Raw genomic sequence first — 20,653 nt, forward strand, 5'->3', positions numbered from 1 at the left:
GTGACTGCACTTCTGAACAGTTTAGCTCAGGCTGGGCGGTTGTTGCTTCGCTCGGGAGCCTAGCGGTCGTTTTATGGGTCTGTGGCGCCCACGCGCAGTGCACTTAGACCCCCGGGCGTGGGAGGGGGCACCATCCTTCGTGCGCTGCCGTTAAAGTGCAGTCAGACCATCCCGGGAGCTCCGCTGTCACAGACACTTAACTCCGCGCCCTTCAAAGGGATGCCACGCTCCCTCCTCTAAAGGACGCCACCCTTAAACAAACACGGTTTAAAAGTGTGTTATGTAAAGTCCACGTGCACTTTTATTGTCTTGGGTACTCTGTGTCTCCTGTCACCACGGTCCCCAGACATGCAGTATATCACACGGCTCAGCGGGGAACATCACAGGGAGACGGCACGGTAAGTGGAGTCAGACCTTGGCTGCATGATCTCTAATGCACCACAGACCCCTTCCGCTCGCGCTTCTTCCTCACGCGCCACGCCACAGAGACCCGGCATGTCTGAAACCCATTATACAGAGAGGGATTGTACCACAGCCAGCGGTACAGCAATAACCGGGTCCGATACAGCGCTAGATGCAGCAGCTCTTCTGTCTCTGAGCGCTCTAAAACATGCGGTTGTACTCAGATTTTAACAACATCGGAAGAATGACTGTCTTGCAGCATTCAAGCCGGTGCCTCCTAAGGCACCCATTTGGGAGCGCCATCCGGACAGCTAGATGCGATGCTCGCCACACCGTCTTCCCCAGGTATTCTTAGAAAGGGACCACCCCTCCCCCCACAGCTGATTGTAATCCATTTATACCCTCTATCTGTTGCATGAAAACACTCACTGGCAAGTTGCAAGCGATTTATTCTGATTCTAGTTGCCTGGATATGTTTTTGGAAGAAATGGAAGGAGAAGCAGGTTAGTGAAATAGCTGGGGGAAAACCTTTGCTACCAGTACCTCACGATGTAAATATGTGAAAATGAATAGGAAACTATCCGCCAGGTACTTTATAGCAGCATCTCTTTAATTTCCGCTCAGATTTCCATAAACCAGCCTTAACTGGTCAACACACTGTTCTATCTGCAGGACCTAATAGTTTACACGAGAATATGTTATATCACAAGATCTGTGCCTTTGTTAGAACTACTTAGTGGTTACAGTTGGTGTTAATATCTAACTAGCAATTTTCTCCTGTTCGTTCTCATATATTGCCATTTTCTTCTAAAACATATTTCTAATGGATTCTGATTCTGTGAAAAACATTTATAACTGGTGATGTGGAATTTACAACACAGCGATGAACATTAAACTTTACATTTGGTCTTTGCATCATCGCAGAAAGCATGTGACAGGGAAATGTTGAGGAAGATACAAGTAAAAAATGATTTTTATCTTGTTTAGTGTATATGGTGCTCATGTATAGCGCTCCAGTACCTTCGGGTCCAGTTAGCGCTATATAAAACTGCAAAAAAACACGTGTTTCAAACAAGAAGAGGTGAGGGGATCGCGAAAACCTAGGTCGCTCTCATGTATCTTGTTAATGGTGACGACACCAAGCTTTGTCAGGAGAATGTTTTGCTTCGTTGCCCCTTTCATCAGGAACAAGAGAGTCCACCCACCCCCCTGTCTCCACTTGCCCCCGGAAGAGCAATTACCTTCCGTGGCAGGGCGCCACTCATTCCTACTTAGACGTGTCAGCTGGAGGCCAAACCGGGCGGGCGGCGTCATTCCAAAAATGTTTTTGCACAGTCACGCCGCGTGTGTCCTCTGCGTGGTTACGTCAGTTCCATTTTACTGCTTTCAGCCCACGTGCCTTTGTAAATAATAAACATCAAAACAGAATCCAGTGGATATTTGTGGCACAACAATTAAACTTTGGAAAGGGCACGGACCACCCCAAAAAAAGTACACCCCACAATATTACCTTAGCTGATGAAAGAGAAACAATGTTAAACCTCAATTTCACGAGGCATTGTGTCCCCAAGATAAGGTACTTCACAGCATTTCATAATTCAGTCAATTTAGTAAGGACAGATTCGATAATTGAATTATCTGGCAGGGTTAAACATATAAAAAAATATTATAAACATTTGAATTAAAAGGTGCGGAACACAAATTATATGATGCAGATGCATAAATAATTAATGCCATGAACACGCTCAGTAAATAAGGCAATACAGAATAAGGTGAAAAATCAGTAATACTTTAAGTCCCAAGTGAGCACCAAAATTAGTAAGAAAAAAGACAGCATCCCCACTAGCATTTGAAAGTCTTCTGTCTCATTCGAAAAATCCAGAGTTTTCATACAGTTTTCTTGCATAGAAAAGCATCAAATTCTTCTAAATCATAATTCTGTGAGCAAAAGATTTATTCTCTCAGCAAATCAGAGCACAGTTTTATGAAACATCATGTTGCCTCAACATCTAAGCACTATCACACTCCATGAATGTTGATTCTGCCCACTCTATGCTAATGTCATCCACAGATGACAGGACAAACTAGTTACAAGAGTTTGCTGCAGTGAATGAATGAGGTACGGGGAGCAGAAGGAAGGACCTTGGGAAATGCAACTTTTTGTTTCTGTGTTTGGAAGTTTTCTTTGAGAACAGTAAAGCCAAGGTTAATGGAATTAAACAAGCATGCTCTGCTTGACTGTGTGTTGCAGAAATGATGAACAGAGAACATGCAGGAGGACACCGATTTCGAACAAGATGCCCTTTAGGCCTAAATTGAGGCCTTGTTTAAAAAAAAGAAAAACACACTTCTATACGTTGTAGCAAATTTGTTTCAAAGGCAATGGTACTATGTCAGTAAATCTGAGAATAAATCCTTGTTCTCCTCCTTGTTAATAATGCTCAAAAATATATAAATACACACACATTTCAACAAGGGTGCACATTAAAATGCAGCCACAGCATATTGAAGACAGCACAGGTTAAATGCAGCAAAAGTCTGTAGGAGCCATAAATTGTTCCTGCTGTGACATTAGGAATAGGGGGGTGAGGATGGTGGCAGAATGATGTAGGAAGTCACCCCCGAGAGCTTAATAGCTCTATGAGTAGTTGTCTTACTCTCGTTAGCTGAGACTTACACTTTTCCAAACCTGACATACATTTTCTGTGAGTACTATTATCTTACCCTAGCTCTAACTCAGATCTTACTCATGGTTTTCCAGGATTAAGACATCATTTTTTTTTTGATAAACAACTTTTATTAATGTTATCATGAAAAGATACAATAAAGGCATTGCAGTTTACAATGGAGAAATATAGGAGTACAACTCCTCCAATACTTTTCATAATGTTTGTCCCTAATACAGTACTCCCACCCTGTAGCTGCCACATTGCAATCAACAATGTACCACACTTCATACAATTAAACAGTTAATCCAAAGTATTACCACAATTTAAGCCAGATTTTCGAGAACTTCTTATGGCACCCACAGGCCTTATAAACCGGGTTTTCTTGGCTGGCACACCAATCCATCCCAGCACACCATTGGTCCAGCCTCAGGGGATCTGGACTTTTCCACGCTTGAGCAATGTCCCTTTTAGCCAGCAAGGTTGCAGTGCCCACCAAGGCTCTATCCCTGCGAGGAACACCCATATCTCCCACGGCACCCAACAACGCTAATTTAGGAGTCAGTTGAACTGAGGCTTCCAACACTGCCAGCAATGTACGTTTTATTTTAGACCAGTAAGGGGTTATTATTGGACATTTCCAAAAAGTGTGAAAGAAATCAACTGGGGGGGGCTACACCACCTACAGGTGGAATTGGGAAGGAAGCCAGCTCTGTATAGATGTTGTGGATACATATATGTGTAGTGCAGCTGGCTGATCTCGCTAGTTCGCCTGGGACCAACCATGCCTCCCACCATTCAACCTCATCAAGCTCTCCGATCCAGTCCTCACATGTCTGGAGAAGCCACTCCAACGTTTCGTGGGCATTATTGACCAAAGTGCAGTATTTCTGAGAGATCCCACCATCTCCCATCCTTCCCATCAGCAGCTTCACCTTGAGAGGACTGAATTATGGCAGATCCAGGAGTTGTGATTTATAACAGCTCAGGGGCGTGTCACACCTTGAGGTAATTGTGGAATTGTGTTCGTGAAAGGGAGAATTGGGACTGAAGGTTGGCGAATAAATACTTATTGGAACCTTGCCAGAAGTTAGCGAGCTTCGTGATACCCAACAGGTTCCATCTACTGAAGCCCTCCAACCTTGACAGCATGCCAGACAGGAGTCTGCCCATCAGGTAACCGTCCCATCCCATAAATCGAAGGGCCCATCTTCATATCAAAAAGATCTCCCTGGTAACTCTGGGAGCACCTGGGGTATTGGACAGCCATATAGATACTCATGCAACCCATCTAAACTGAGTTTGTCAAGCTCCAGGCGATATATGGGGGTGACTCTAGTTGCCCGTCAGCCAGTCATTCACTACCAGAAGGTGGGATGCCCAGTAATCCAGCTGGATATCTACTACATCAATCCCTCCATCATAGACCGAGCTACAGCATTAAGCATGGGCAATTCTGGGGGGACGTCCTCGTAAAAGAAAAGACCGCACCAGCACTACCACCTCACTGAACCATGCCTCGGGTGCTATAATATGGGTAGTTCATTTGGGTGTACATGATCAGGGCAACTCTACCCAGTAAATTAAGGTGGAGGGTATACGATGCCGCCAGACTATTCTTGGTTTTCTTTATGAGGAGCGTTAGGTTTAGGACATGAGTTTGTTCAGGCATCATGGTGACGTGGATCCCCAAGTATTTGAAGTTGAGGGGTGCCAATGGGGATATTCATCTGCCATTCGCTTGAGGCATTGTCTCCTCTCAATAGGACCAAGAGGGATTTTTCCACGTTCAAATGAAGACTAGGGGCCTCCTCAAATAATTGAAGACGGTTCAGGGCTCTTGGACCTGAGGTGTCAGGTTCTGCTAAATATAATAAAACATTGTCAGCATGTAATGAAATTCTGTCCTCAGGAGCACCCTCCCAACACCGACCCCACATCTGTGCATCACATCTAATCAGCCTTGCCAGTGGCTCTATAGCCAGGACAAAGAAAAGGGGAGATAAGGGGGCAGCCCTGACAGGTTCCTTGTTCCATATAAAATGGTTCAGACAGCACCCTGTTAATGAATACCTGTCCTTTCGGGTGTAATTAAAGGAGAGATGTAATTCTCCGCAACTGGGTATCAAACCCCATTAGTTCAAGCACCTGCCGCAAGTAGTCACAGTCTACTGTGTCAAAGACTTTTTTGAAATCAACAAGCAATAGGGCAAGGTCACTGGGAAGGTATCTCTGTGTGACTGTAAACGGCATATGAGGTGTCTTGTGCTGCCATTAGGCATGAAGCCACATTAGTCTGGGTGGATTAAAGACGCAATGACCATTTGGAGTCTTGTTGCTAGAAATTTAGCGAACAAATGTATGTCTGTGTTAATTAGAGATATGGTACGATACATTTCGCAGTCAACAGAGAGATGATTTGTCTTGGGGATGACGACAGTGGCCACCAGGTTCAACTCGCGGCAGAAGGCTCCCATTTGTAATGCTTCAGTATAAAGACGGAGAAGTTGGGGGGACAATATGTCACAGAAGGACAAATAATACTCAAGGGGAAAGCCATCTGGTCCTGGAGTCTTCCCAGGCTTCAGACTGTGTATGGCCTCTCGGATCGCCTCGATTGTAATGGGTTCATCCAAGGAGGTACTCTGGGCTCAAGTAAGAATAGGAAGGGATACATCTGCCAGAAGTGGTTGAGCGCACTTTGCCAGGGGGCATGAGTGATGAGTATCATGTGTCGATAGTACATCGCAAAAGTGGCAGCTATATCTTCTGCCTTGGTAACCAGATCACCCGACCCAGCCCTCACAGCTGGTATAAGACATATGTTCTCTTAACACAGATGTAATTCACAAAGTCATATTTTATGAATAAAGCAAAGGCCACATCCCATGCTAAGCCCCTACTGGGCAAGGGCAAATAACCTGCCTATCTGGCACTGACAACACAGGTTGAGATAAGTTCTAGAACTATAACTTGTTATTGTTCTCTGTTAACACCTGTTATTTAGCTATCTCATAAATTCTCTAGACATAAATGCATTTGAAGTCTATTATGATTATGATCAAAAACACAAAACCACTGAAATTCCACCACGCACGACCTCACATTTGAAGTCACAGAGAACATCACAGATGTTATTACCAGTGGCATCACTAGTGATATCACATCACCAGTGACATAATCAATAAGATTGCTTCCGTAAAATCAGTTTGAAAAAATGCAGTTAGTTAGTTCCATAGTAAATCACATCTGTGCAATTCCTGCAATGCTCTGGGGCAGAGGCTTTCCTGGACGCACTTTCCCAACCCTTAGACCTGTCACGGTGTGCCATCGAGTGGAATTCCGAAGAATCACACAGAATTCTAATGTAATTCCGCCGAATAAAGTGCAGACAATAACACCCACCGCTAATTTAAACCGCTATTAAAATACTAATTTTTTTAAAACGGGTTTACACGAAATCCACAAAAGTACACTTTCAGAGTAAGTTCTAACTATATGCAAATTTTAATGTAACTCCTTTCAACTGCTTTTTTTCTGTATCAGACAGCAACATTTCCTTTTGAGAATTAATAAGGAAATCACACTTTAGGGGCCCTCCCTCTTTCTTGGCTCTCACCTCAGGGATCAGCGCAAAAGTTTCAGTAAAGAAACTGAAGTGGATGAATTTTTATTTTTTTCAATAGGTTTTTGCAGACTTGTCAAACAGCACTAGAGTTATAGAAATAAAAAACTCTGAGCTAACTGTTAGAGGCAGTGGCAACCACCAATGTGTAATGTAACACATGGCTTTGTTTTATACCTGTTTAATTTACTACTAAAGCTTTTGTATTATCGCACATTGACACACATTGTAAAGTACTGTAAGTTTGCATTTCACTGTAGTACTTTGCACACTTAGTTCAAGTAGGCGTAGCTTCATTTTGAAACTGGCATAGTTAAAGGAAAAGTGTAGATTTAGTGAAATCGGCTTTTCTACTGTACCTCATTGTATTTGCTTCTCTTTTTTTTACCTCATACCACCAAAGCTGGTGCAAACTCAGGCTATACCACGTTGAGGGACCGGCTTCAATCCTGATGCACTTGCATTGGGCCCACCACAACAGCTTGGGCTAGAAACCCATTTCTCATTAGTGTTTGGGTGTAATCATGGGAGACTTGATTTTCCAGAACTGACATACCACTCCACCTTAGAAAATCAGTCCAGGTAGCATCAGCCCTACCTGGACAGCTCCCTAAATCCAATCTGCATGTCTGGTGCGAAGCCTTTACCAGTACTCTGGAGAGGGAGGTAATGGGTCCAACCAGCGTTAGGAGATCTCCCTTGTAGGGAGAAGCACTAGGTAGAACAGCAGGCATCGCTGAGATCTACCCAAGAGGCTATGCAATACAGTATCCCCCCCCAAACAACACCGGTGTGGGGCTTAGCTTGATTCTAACACCTCGTCTTGCACCTAAGGTAATACGTCAATAGTGATGATGTTACAGCACTAGGGAGGTACTACCTTAGGTGCAAGACAAAGAATCTCAACCTTGACGAATGTGTGACTACAGGTGAGATTCCACCTCCTAGTGACTGAAGGAGCTTATCCCTCACTTCTGCAGGGTGAAGCTATAAAGGTCAAGCAGGAGAGGAGAGAGACGACACCCCTGCCTCTACAAAACCTGAAGCCCCTAGTCAAGGACCCATTAAATAGAATTCGAGCAAATGAGTTTGCATATAGCCTCTGGAGGGTTGAGACAAAACATTGGCCGATACCTAATGCTGCCAAGACCTCCCATAGATAAGCCCAGCGCACTCAGTTGAAAGCCTTGGCTGCATCAATAGTAGCAAATACCAAAGGGAACAAATAGGCGGTGCCTGGGTCGATGGAGCCAATTAGTTGTTGACTGTGCTCATGGATCTGGCGCTTGGGGAAAAAACCCTTTTGATCAGGGTGGATTAATTGAGGGGCTAGTTTGGCCAATCTGCAAGCCAAAATGCTAGAAAAAAACGTGTAATCTGCGTTTAGTAGAGAAATTGTCCGATATAAATTCTCCTTTTTTGTTTTTTAAGATTAGCACTAACATGGCTTCCCTCCATGACTCTGGGATCTAGGTGTTCTCCAAATAAATAGAATTGACCAGTTTACCTCACACAGGTACAACTACTTCCTTCAATAGCTTTTAAAGCTCTGAGGGAATGGCATCCGCCCATTCTTATCATGTTTCAGATGCTCCCAAAATTCTGCCTCAGTGATCTGCACCTCAAGAGACCTCTTTCCCAACTGTATGAGGCTGGGAAGGTCATTATCCCTCATCCATTCCCTGAGCCTATCCAGGTCCAGAGAGACCTCCTCCACATATCGCACAGAGAAAAGGGAGATCAGGTGTTCGTGCATTTCTTCTGCCTTTTCAGAGATGTCTCCTGGGAATTAATGATCAGTTCCTTGATGTTATTAATAGTCCTCTCTTATCTCACTTTCCATGCCAAGAGTGATCCTAATCTTTCCCCATACTCATAAAGGCTATGTCATTTTTGCCTTCACTTCTTATCAAGCTTAATTCTAAAATTGTGCTGCACCTCTTTCAACCTCTTCACTACTGTATCCCTACCCGGAGGGGAGTTTTGTGCCTGCAGGGTAGCCTCCAATATCCATATTTCTTTTCCAGGGAGGAAAGCTCTGCCCGCTCTAATTTATCCTTGAAATATACTTGACTTCGTAAGACCCCCCACCCCGTATGAAGGCTTTAAAAGTTTCCCAGACTATAGCAGGGGAGGCAGGTCCTGTAATATTAATGAAACAGTTGCCACTACCTTTTTCCAGAGCCGATCCAACTCTTGGATTCCAGAAGAAGGGCAGGGAGAGTGTCAATTGGTGACGCTTTCCTCGTCACCCAGGGGATGGCCTCGAGGCACCTTTGCTGAGCCGAGGAGGTCACGCCCATAGGAGCTGTGACCTCCTCAGACCAGCAAAGTTCAGCTCAGGCAGCCAGGAGTGTGAGAAAATCGCACATGTCTGCTCCTGGCTGCCTGAGCTGAACATGGAGAGTGTCTGTCAGGCTGACCTTTGTTCAGCCTGACAGACACTCTTCATGAGGGGCAAAAGGTGGGGGGGCGTGGCCCCTCCGCCGTAAAGGACGGGCCGCCACTGGCTGCATCATACTGTGGCCCTCAGATGGAGGGGAGGTGTGCCTCTTCTTAGTGACATCTAATATTAAAGCTGCTTTCCTGCTTTTGTAGCAGTGCCGAGCTGCTTTCCTTCACCACGGAAGCCAGCTCAGGAATCCCACTCTGGGAGGAAGCCCTAAGTCCAGTGCAGCAGGACGGGCATGAGAAATTGCCAGCTCAAGCCTTGAGGTGCTTTCCTGGACTGGGAGTCTGGAGGCAGTGGAACACTTGGGGAGGACTGCTACTGTGTGTTAAAGTCCTCTAACCTCGGAGCAGTGAGGCAGATGTGGAGGAGAGTTGAGGCTGTGGATGTAGCTAAGAGGTACCAGGACCCTGTCTCTATGAATAAGAGAGGACGCAGCCTAGGTAAAACTTCAAGGTATAGACTTCGCACACATACTGCATTCATCTCTGAGGTAAGTCTTGAGGCTGATTTCTCCTTGATGGTCCCTGAAATCATTGTGAAACTCAACGTAGTACTACGTAGTACTATTGGGGAGGTCCCAGGGCCTAAAATCGTAAGATTGGGAAGTCAGCAAGACTTCCTAATAAGATATTAGGGGCCAGGGGCAGGAAAGTACCTGTTCCTTATACTAAAGTGAAACCATCACTCAACTTCCTCAAAGTCACGGCCTCTCCTGCTCTTCACCAAAGCATTGAAGGGGCCCCTGAGGAGGCTAGGGGAATACAGAGCCAGAGTATGGAACCCCCTCATATTTCTTCATGTGTGATCAGTACGAGCAGCACAAAATTCATTTAGCGCAGGAATCAGTTTTGGCACAAATGACTCCACCCAGTGCATCCCACAGATAACTACTAAGAACAGGTTTGAGGTTCTCACTGCCCCAGAGAGGTCTAAGCAAGCAGGCAAGCTCTGCCAGGGAGATCAGCAGGAGAAGACTTCCCCTGCTGAGGCCCTTAGCGGATCAGGTGGGGTTGAGATGGTGTGGGCACAGGTGGAGTCGCTGGCAGATATTCTTCTGGGCCTTAAAGCAGAGACCAAGAGTAAATTTGAGGTGTCTGAGGCTAATCAATCGGGGATTCAAACTTCTTGCCTAGCGTTAGCCCAGAAATTGGAAGAGGTAGCCGCATGGACTAGAGCGCTAGAGGAAGAGGTCGTGTTGGTCAAACAAAATATACAGAAGAATGCAACTGGAACTACCCTGCTGAGCTAGGAAAATCAGGGTTTGAGGGAGGACTTAGAGAGGATCAAGAATCATTCCTGGAGGAATAATCTTCGACTCTTAAATGTACCAGAAGCTGAGGATGGTGGTAATAAAAAGTCCTTTATTATAGCACTTTTACAGGACACTGTCCTCAAAGTTAGGCCTGATATTAATCTCGAACAAGAGGTACAGAGAGCCCACAAAGATTAATTAAAAAATAATCTGAAACATCAAAAACCAAGGAAGATCTTGTAAAAAACATTTCTTACAGAGTGAAAGAGGCCATCTTGGTTATTGCTCTGAAGAGTGGATCTCTCACCACCAAAGATTATTCCTTTGCTATCATGTCAAAGGCTACAGACCAGCATCAGTGGGAGCTTGGTAGGAGAATGGAAGAGCTGCCCAAGCTGGGGACCAAGACGCAACTAAAATTACCCACAATGCTACATATCATGTTGAATAATCAGATGTATCACTACCATACAGTGGAAGATGTGGCTGCACTGATTGATTCCATTAAAATGGGTACAAATGCTTGAGGCTCATTATTATATATATTGTTTTATTATGTATATCATTTCCTCCCGGGGGATGCTCATAGGCATTTAAAATGCCATATAGTACTGGGAGGGTTCCCCAGGGTGGGGGTTGGGAAGGGGCACAGGGTGGGGAGCAGTGGGGAAAAAACAAAATAAAAATGTCTTCAAGATCACCAAAATGCTATTTTTCCAAGTACTTACATCAATATCAATATAAAGTATACAGAAGGAAGAAGGGCTGGAGATGCTCAGAAATTAAATGATGGTAGGCAAGGAGTTACGTTTTTTAACTTAAAATGTAAATGGCCCTAGGTCAAGGGGGAGGCAGAGATTGATGCTTTTGTATCTTGGAGAGAGTATGGCCCAGGTCATGGTCCTGCAGGAGACCCATTTAACCACAATTAAGAGTAGAGCTATTTTTTCTAAATATAGGTGGAACAAGAACTATGTAGTTTCAGATCAAGCTGAACATTGTAAAGGGATTGCAATTCTTATGAGGAAAGGTGCAGGGGTGAAGGTGCTGTCCAGAAAAAACTGATAACTCAGGCAGGTGGGTCCTCGCAAGTATGAGATGCTCTGACTACAAATTCATATGCAGCGCATTGAGACCCTCACGGGTGAGTAGCCACGCTCTACAAATACTAATTGATTATTTGTTGCTATTCTTTGGTTCTTACACATTTGATTTTATAATGTTTGTGATTTATTAAAGTGCACAAAAGTATGGTCTTGGTAGGAAATGATGGGCTAAAAGAATGGTTGAGAAGGTTGGAATGGGAAGAGTCCTTTGGTAAAAACAGTGTATGTATAGACTCCACAGTATAGAATGAGTGGGCTCTAGAGAATAGTGCAGGAACGAGTAATGCCAGTGCCAGAAACAAAGACCCTTGAAGGGTGAATGTGTGTGTGAAGGAGGCTGTTTGACCCACTCCCACTGGCCCCTTTGAGGGCACAGCCAAAGATCAGCCAAATGCAAAAGGATCTTTAAGCATGAGTGTATAGTACCTTTCCTCCCTCCATGAGATCATTTAGAGAAATAACTGAGGGGCCTCTTACTCTTCTTTCCATTTCCTTCCGACTTCACCCCTCCACAGGATGAGCTGTGACATAAGGCTGGCAATCATGTTCTTGTTTTCCGTATGTGAATGAAGAAGACATTACGGGGACCGAAAAATTCAAGTAAAAAAAATCCCTACTAAAAGGGACTCTTGCCGTCTACCACCAGAATGGTAAAGGCATGAGCATATGTTTTGAAAAAGTGGGTTGTAGTCACTAACAAGGATGGGAAGAAATCTTTTTCTGATAATAGTACTGTAGTAATCACGAAGATGAATACAGGAAAATCTTCTTTATTTCTATAGGTATCTTGAACAGCTTACTTAACTCCCAGCTTCTCTCCAGATCCCAACCTCCAGTCTTCCCCATTCCAAGACCCCCACCTAGAATCCTGTCCCTCCTACATTCCATTCCATTTCATGAACACAACTCTACACATCTTCCCCCTTAAACATTTTAAATAATATCATTATTAAATACTTTTCCTACCTTAAACTATATACATACTGTACATACTGTAATATCAAATTCAAATGTAAACAGATACAATAATATATGCATTTAACCATTCTGTCATTTAGCAAAGTCCTTACACATTCTTCAGCTTACACAGATTTCCCATACTCCATTCTCTGCCATCCTCTAACTTAACCACAGAATTCTTCACTGATACTACCTTCTGTGGATCATAAAATTTACTTTCACCTTTCTTTTTAATTCCAACTTTCCTCACTGCAACCAGATCTCCAGACTCCACACTAGCATTCTTCACACCCTTCCTTTTATCATAATTCATTTTATTCTTTCTTTGGAAGTCCACAACTCTCCCCTTCATGTTTTTCTGATCAACCTTCACCTGTTTTTTCACATTCGTCCACCAGGGAGATTCTTTTGTTCCTGGCTCTCTTCCCTTAAGGACAACGAAAGGTGACACCCCTGCCACCGAGTGAGGCGTTACTCTGTGCGCCCACAACATCTTACTCAATTCCATCCTCCAATTCAACCCATTCGCCAACGACAACTGTATGTTCTCCATTACAATTCTATTCACCCTTTCCACTAATCCATTAGCCTGTGGTCGAAACAGTGCCACCCTTTCATGTTTCACCCTCAACACATTAAGAAACTGTGTCATAGCTGCTGAAACCAATTGCACTCCATTATCCGTCACCAAAACCTTAGGAATACCTTCCTCTAAAAATGTTTCCCTAAGGAATTCTATAACATTGTTGGTAGTTACTTGTTCAGATGTTTTGACTACAAACCACTTACTATAATAGTATACTAAGACCATTATAAAGCGATTCCTTCTTCCCAATTTGTCCACAGGCACCAGCAAGTCAAAGGCAAATTTTTCCCATGGTGCTTCAGGAAATTGTATACAACTCAAAGGCGGTTCCCAGACACTTTTGATTTGTCACTATTCCTACAAGCTTGACATTCCTCCACTATCTTCTCCACATCCCTATCCATTCCAGGCCACCAGTAAAACTGTTGCAACCTCCTCTTAGTTAAACTCCTCCCCAAATGTCCTTCATGAACAATCTTTACCAACCTTGTTCTCAACTTAATGGGAGGCACAATTCTGTCCCGCCTCAACACACGTAAACCTTGCACGCTCAGTTCATCACTCACCATCAAATGCTGCTTCAAATTACTCCGCACCTCATCAGAAACTTCACCCATTATAAGTCTTCTTAATTCATCATACTCTATATCGTTTCTTATTGCCTCCTCCCATTCATCTTCACCTAGTGCTAATTCTCCATCAATAGAAAATTCCGCCAACTGCATATCATGCACTTCATCAACACTTCCATCAATAGGTAACCGAGATAAACAATCCGCCACCACATTTCTCCTTCCCTTCACGAATTCCACTACGAAGTCGAAATCAATTATGCTTATTAACCATCTAGAAATTTGAGGTGTTAAACTCCCTTCCAGTCCACGTCCACTTTTGAAAATTTGCACTAGAGGCTTATGGTCAGTGCGAAGAGTAAAAGGTAAACACCATAGGTAATACCTAAAGTGGTTTATGCCCCAGCAACAGGTCATCGCCTCCTTTTCTATAGCAGAATAAGATCTTTCAGCTCCTTGTAAACGTCGAGAAGCAAATCCAATGATCTTTTCCTCCCCGTTCACTATTTGAATTAATACTGCACCCAAACCCACACTGCTACATCAGTCATTACTATCGTTTTTTTGTAACATCAAAATGCCCCAACGTAGAGGCACTAGCAATCAATCGCTTAATCTCTTCAAATGCCCTTTCACTTTCAGTCCTCCACTAAAACTCCATTCCTTTTTTTAATAACATTGGCTCCACCAGTTCAGCAAAATTGTGAACAAATTTCGAACAATACTCAGCTAAACCGAGGCAAGACCTCAATTGATCCTTGTTACTCGGTCTAGGAGCTTCACTAATCGCTTTCACGATACTTTTCTTTGGTTTGATTCCATCTGCAGATATTTCATGCCCAAGGTAGTTCACACAACCCTTCCTTAGCTGGCACTTTTCTTTCTTTACCGTCAGTCCATGGTATTACATTTTCTTTAGCACGTTCTCTAATAACTCATCATGTTCAATGAAAGATTTTCCTACCACTATTATGTCATCCTGTAAACACAGTACATTGTTCAGATCTTTAAAGATGTTCTGCATTATCCTTTGGAATACGGCCGACGCTGATGCTAGACCGAAAGGCATCCTACAATACCAAAATGCTCCCAACGGAATCACAAATGAGGTTAGAGGTCGAGATTCTGGGTGCAAGTTGACCTGATGATATGCTGCAGACATGTCCAAAACGCAAATACCTTACCTCCTCCCATTACACTTAACATGTCCGTAATGTTCAGTAAGGGTTGCCTATCTACCCAAATACACTTGTTCAAATCCCTGAAGTCAATTCATAACCGGATCTTATTTCCTTCTTTAGGTGCCACAACTATTGGTGCCAACCATTCAGATGACTCTATGGGTTAGATTATCATCTGTTCGAGCAATTTATCCAATTCTTGTCGCAGTAGTTCCTTCATCAAAAACGGTACAGGCCTTACTTTGTGTACAACTGGGACTGCATTGCTTTTCAAAATTATATGGTGTGTGAATCCCTTCAATTTCCCCAATTTCTCAGTGAAGACTCTTGGAAACTTGGCCATTAATTCCTCACACCATTGCTCATTAGATTTTAAATATTCCACATTAGCCATCTGCTCCACTGCCATAACTGGTTCCTGTGCATTCGGATCAAGTATTATGTTCAAGTCCTTCTGATGCCGCCATCCCAGGAGGTTCGATCCCTCACCAGTGACGTACACCTTCCCATGAACTCCATTATTTTTTAATGAAATGTCTGTCCATTGCATTCCCAATATTTCTATTCTTTTCCCACCATTTCCAACTGCCTTTATATCTGTCTTCAGCAGGTCTGCAAATTTCTTCCCCAAGGTCTTCTCATACGTTTCTCTCGATATGAGTGTGAACAGACTCCCAGAATCCACCAACATCTTTACAATTGTAGAATCCATCTTTACATTGCAATGTGGTTTCTGTAATTTACACAAGCTCTCTGTCTTCCACTTTCCGCTACTCGATTCCGCAGTCAGTTCATCAGACTCTTCAGCTCCATCAACAGACAGCACAATTTCATGATGTTCATCCTCACCATCATTCACAGATTTAACGCTACCCGTTAACACTTTTCCTTTAGATCTGCATACCTTGGCTATATGACCATTTCTTCCGCATGATCTACACGTTAAAGTTCATGCTGTGCAACTAGGACTAGAAGCTATATGCCCTGGACATCCGCATCTAAAACACAAGATGTTTATCTTTTTCTTCTCTCCAGTCTTTATTTCTGCATACTCTGGCATCCTCACTTGTTTCCTGGATTTAACTTCCTTTACTTCCATATTGGACTCATGCCCTAATTCTTTCATACAAGTTCTAGTTGCTTGAATTTCTTTCATCCAAGCAGCAGTCTGTTCCATACTTCTTGCTATTTGAATGCATTCTTCTAACATCGGATCCATGGACAATAATTTCTCTTTCACCTTACTATTGTTTGTGCAACGCACTATTTGGTCACGTATCAGAGTCACATAAGTCACGGAAATCACACGTGACAGCTAAACCCCTCAAAGCAGCCATATACGACATTACATCCTCATCATGTGCTTGGACTCGGGAAAATAACTTGTGACGCTCAAATACCACACTCAACTTAGGAGTAAAATGCTTTTCTAACATATGCAGGGACATCTCATAAACATTCATCGGTTGTCCCTCTCCAGTACCCAAGGGTATTTCAGGTAAGTCATCATATATCCTTCTACCTTCTGCTCCCAAAAGATGTAATAGGATCGCTTGCTTCCTTACAGGACTCTATTTATCCCTTGCTATGGCTAATAAGTACGTTGTAAATATATTTTTCCATCTTCTCCATGTTATTGCAGGGTCACCTGGTACAGGTAGAAAGCATGGTGGCGCAGAAATATTCTGCTCAGCCATCCTGAAAAAAAAATGCAAAACAACAAACTACCAAAATTTACTAAAACAACAATCTAAATTAATAAACCAACATAACAATCTAAAACAAGAAGTTAAAATAATAATTCAAAATAATAACAAATAATTTGTCTGAGGAGTTCGCGTGCTGGCGATTCCGCGTGCTGCGGCCGTTGCTCCCTTTAATAAATGCGCAGTATTTTTTTTTCTCTTCTTCTTAAATAAAGATATTTCGTAGCACTACACTATATGCTTAACATACCACATAATGATTTATAATAAATTTCGTATCGCGTTTTGTTGCACACGCTAGTTGCTGAACAGTATATTAGCCAAACATTTCCTTTATGAATCAGGGCTCACTTCAGCATTATTTGTAGAAATGAATTTACTTCTCTGCTCTTCCCAAATTGAAAACCCCAAAAGTTCCACGTAGGTTCTGTAACTTACATTAAATTTGATTCTGATCTCGTAGAACTGCCATCCAATTTCTTTCATCCAGGGGTTAGGAGTTACACATGTCTCTGCCCCCTGCGCAGAGTTCCTCATCGGCAATTCATGTAGTAATCACGAAGATGAATCCTGGAAAATCTTCTTTATTTCTATAGGTATCTTGCACAGCTGACATAATTCCCAGCTTCTCTCCAGATCCCAACCTCCAGTCTTCCCCATTCCGAGACCCCCACCTAGAATCCTGTCCCTCCTACATTCCATTCCATTTCATGAACACAACTCTACAAGTACCTTTAACATAGATCATTAGAAAAATCTGAAAAATAAATTGAACAATCATAAAAATAAGGTAGATGCACAAAAATGTCTAGAGTTTTTAAATTGGTATGAAGAACGAACAAATGCAAACTTGATTCCCAATTCGGTGGATTGAAACAGACACAGAAGAGACTGGAATACCAAGTGAGCCAACTTAGGGACAGAACTCATCTTTTACTGCCTCTATTTCCTAGACCACTGAACCAAAAGAAAAAGATAAGGAGGGCGATAAAGAAGGGGAGGAGGGTTTACTGGACATTTTCCCTATACCAGCAGATGGGATGAGCCCATGGATTCCCCTGAAAATGGTTTAGCGCCAATGGGACCACTGCTGAACAGAACACAAGGAGTTAACACACAAGCAAGCACTACATTGTATGCGTGAGCCGAAGCAGGAATTCCACACCTTATCAAACAAGGTGTTTTGGTCTCAATTGTTAGTAGAAGTAATAATCCTATTCCTAGCATCAAAAAGAGGGGCAAGATCAATGTGTACATCTTTGATGCCCATCTGTGAAGAGAAAGCACCCTATCATTTTTTTTGAGGAACTAACATATAACACAGATCCACATTGATCTCACAGATGCACCAGTACCAAATTGTGAGTTTATCTATTGTGTGGATGAATTGTGTCTTAGAAATGATGAAGGTGAACTGTTTGCTGGATATACTGTATGCACTGTATGTAAGGTTGCTGAGATACACCGCTTACCTAATTTGAAATCTGCTCAAGTTGCTAAACGTCTTGCCCTTACACTCAAGCTTGTATCATTGCAGAGAAACAAGATTGTAACTGTATTCACAGATTCAAAGTATGGTTTTGGACACAACTTTAGGCTACTCTGGATATAGAGGGATTTTCTAACTTCTGCTGGTATCCTGATTACAAATGTGCATTTTATTGACAGAATTTGTTGAATGTTTTTCTTTTGTCTCTGTGAATTGCAGTTATCAAATGTGCTTCCCATCGGAATTCTCATGATAAAGTTACCGAAGGGAATGCACTTGCTGATTCCAGATCTAGAAAGGCTGCTCTATCTTGAACAAATAAAAATGCTATGCATGTTGTCAAGATTGATTTGTTCCTTGTTACTTCACTAAAGGATTTGTCTTTTTTGCAGGAGCAACGCTCCGAAATTGAAAAGCAATACTGAACAAAGAAGAATTGTACAGGGGACCTGGCAAGGGTGTGGAAAATCAGATAATGGCATGTGGGAAAACCACAGTGTCTGATCTTCAACTTTGCACAATTGTATCATGGAGCTCCCCATGTCAGAAGGGATGGTATAATTCATGCTGCGGCAACACACTGCTATGTACCGTTAATTCCTTCTATTGCTGAGAGCTATTGCCACTCTTTTGTCAGCAGCCTATCACATTGTGTTGGTGAAGAAATAAAGATCACTCCTGTTACTCACCCACCTCCTTGGGGGCTCCTTTTAGAAATTTTCAAATGGACTTTGTACAGATGCAAACATGTGCCTCTGAATTCTATGCATTTGTGAATGTATCTGTTTTTTAGGGTGGATGGAAGCATATCCATGTAGAACAGCAGACTTCATAAATGCAGCTAAGCATTTACTTAGGGACTATATTCCACATTTTGTTATCTTGAGTCACCTCTCAAGAAACCATGGACTCCACTTCATTTCAGCAGTATTACAGGAGATTTGCAAAGCTTTAGAGATCAATGAACATACTGTGCGGATTACCCAACTAAGGCTTGGTTCCTACTTTTGTTGGTGCAGAGAACTTATGATTTGGTTATTATCAGACAAGACTGAGCGATAACTATGATTGAAATAACAGGATTATGTTATTTTGAGTTGTGTTATGGCTATTGTCGAAAGAGGAAATGCTTATATTCAATCGTAATCAAATGTATTTGTGAGGTTTAAAAGTTTTATATGCTAATTGTTGTGTTATCACCATTGTGTTGTTTTGTCTTGTGTGGCACTTTGTCCTTGTGAGTCATTGTGGTTGCATATTTATGTATTTGTATTCATTGTATTAAATTGTTTTTTAACATTTATGTATGATTCAGGCTTATATTTGTTAACTTCCCTGTGTTATATTTGTATATCTATAAAGTTAAGGTATCCTTGTTTTTTCTTATGTACATACACATTTAATAAATATTATCTTTGAATCTATTTTTATAAGTTTTTGCTTTGCATTTTTTTAAAAATGTTGAACATTGGTTGTAGCTCATTTTCTTCTTGTTTGTACTCAAGTATATTTCCCTGGATGGGCTACTGATCACACCAGGGACCCTCGATAGTTCATTCCCAATTACCCAACTAGCATGAAAGCACACTTCAGAACAAGATAAAAAAAATATGTTTTGAAACTCAAATGAAATGGATGGGTGCCTTTGGTGACTCAGTGTCACCATCACTTATTTGTGCGCAATGATGTGCTAATCTGTAACCCACGTAACTACTGTTCCCATGATCTATACATGATTTACACACTACTTATTCATTAGTTCTCATATTAATGTATACATTGTTTAATATTTAGGCTTAGTAATCTGAATGAATCACATGTATTTGATTAACTTTAGTTAGCATATGTGCATCTTAATATTATCATGAGTAGGCCCAGGTGCCTTACTCCATTTTTAAATAAACGTTGTATTTCTGATTGTTATGCATAATTATATTTTTCTGTTTCATGCACTAGAGGCATGGTGTTCTCATTTAGAAACGTTATTCTTTGTTAGCTTACAGTTTGAATATCATAGAGTAGCAATTAACTAGTTGGGATAGTCATTTTTAACACCTTCACGGAATGGGAAAATGACAAGGTGAATACTCCTTTGTAAGATTTTATGAAAGTCACAAAAAGGGATGGCACTGTATTATTTGTGAGAAGGAGGCTGAAACCAAGAAGGGAGAGAACACTGTGGTTTGATTGGGTCCTACTTGGTGGGAACCTGAAGAATGCATCACTTAGATGGAATTTTGGTTTTAATTGAGTGAACTTCTTTAGTTCCTTAGATCACTTGCCGCATCCATCTTTGCAGGCAGACGCTCCTTTCCCTTCCTGAGACTAATGCACCTTATAGTTTGGCTCATAGAGTTACTCTCCAGACCAAGTACTTTTCTCCTTTTCTTGAATAGAACCTTCATTTGGTTCTTCTTTCGATGCTATGTTAGCCGACACCTGCTGCCTCTTAAATTTCCTGACTAACCCACAATCCTAGATTAGCATTAGTGAGTTTCCCTTTATGACAGGGGTCTCCAACCTTTTGGTTGCTCCCTATGTTCAATGAAAAGCATTCCGAGCGACTATCATTAATATTGTGGCCATCCCATGCAAAATTATCAGCAGTTATTATCACCTCAGTGCATCAGGCAGGGTTGCCAGCACTGATGTAAAA

The 20,653-nt window shown here is 42.2% G+C and overlaps 1 long non-coding RNA gene across 1 annotated transcript; it reads left to right on the forward strand.

The window, feature by feature from the left end:
- The first annotated feature begins 67 nt into the window (after positions 1–67).
- On the forward strand, positions 68–19,421 carry LOC138282609 (uncharacterized). The gene is made up of 2 exons (XR_011200976.1): positions 68–398; positions 18,390–19,421. It is a non-coding gene; the product is annotated as an uncharacterized lncRNA (long non-coding RNA).
- The last annotated feature ends 1,232 nt before the right edge of the window (positions 19,422–20,653 follow it).

The sequence above is a fragment of the Pleurodeles waltl genome, chromosome 1_1 (genome assembly GCF_031143425.1).
Source record: "Pleurodeles waltl isolate 20211129_DDA chromosome 1_1, aPleWal1.hap1.20221129, whole genome shotgun sequence".
NCBI lineage: Eukaryota > Metazoa > Chordata > Amphibia > Caudata > Salamandridae > Pleurodeles > Pleurodeles waltl.